The sequence below is a fragment of the Nannospalax galili genome, unplaced genomic scaffold, assembly GCF_000622305.1.
Source record: "Nannospalax galili isolate Female #2095 unplaced genomic scaffold, S.galili_v1.0 scaffold962, whole genome shotgun sequence".
Classification (NCBI taxonomy): Eukaryota; Metazoa; Chordata; class Mammalia; order Rodentia; family Spalacidae; genus Nannospalax; species Nannospalax galili.
In genome coordinates this window covers 1,646,585-1,647,472 of record NW_008348537.1, presented here as the reverse complement: position 1 = coordinate 1,647,472, position 888 = coordinate 1,646,585, and positions in this window count along the sequence as shown.

The following is an 888-nucleotide window of genomic DNA, read 5'->3' as shown; positions in this document are numbered from 1 at the left end:
CCCCTATGGAAAGCAGTGTGGAGAACTCTTCAAAAACTACAAATGAACCTACCATTTGACCCAGTTATACCACTCCTTGGAGTATACCCAAAGAATTCATTCTATTGAAGAGACACTTGTACATCCATGTTTGTTGCTGCTCTTTTCACAATAGCTAAGAGATGGAAGCTACCTAAGTGTCCCTCAATTGACGAGTAGATAATGACAATGTGGCTCATTTATATGATGGAGTTTTACTCAGCAGTAAAGAAAGATGAAATCATGAAATTTGCAGGTGAATGGACGGAACCAGAAACTGTTATACTAAGTGAAGTAACACAGACTCAGAAAAAAATTCGACATGTGTTCTCCCTCATATGTGGATCCTAGAACCAGAGACTCTGATAAATAAGTATGCAATCAGACATAACTACAGGAACCAAGATAATGGAAAGGAAACAGGGAGGTAAAGGAAAAGAAATAACCTGAATGAGCAAAACAGTAGGAAACAGGCCTTAATAAGGGAGATAAGGATAAAATTTGGGTTAGTTTAAGGGAGGGGGGAGGCAAGGGTATACAAGGAACCTAGGGGATAAAGGGAAAGAAGGAGCTCAAGAGAGGTAGCACCATAGGAGAAGGGTATTAGTAGGAGAAAGGGGGAAATGGGGGCACCTTAAGTGGGAAAACCGTGATGGAGGGGTGAGACAATGTGAAAGATAAGCAATGCCTAGCTAGTTTTGAAAACCAGAGATAACTGTATTATTCCTACAATCTACTGACAAATTATACATAGCAGATCAAGAAATATATGTCTAGGTAAGGTTTATCTGAGAACACCTGGTCTTTGCCCAAGATTTATCTACATGACACACAGTAATTAAAAATACCAGACTGGTGGAACTAACCTTT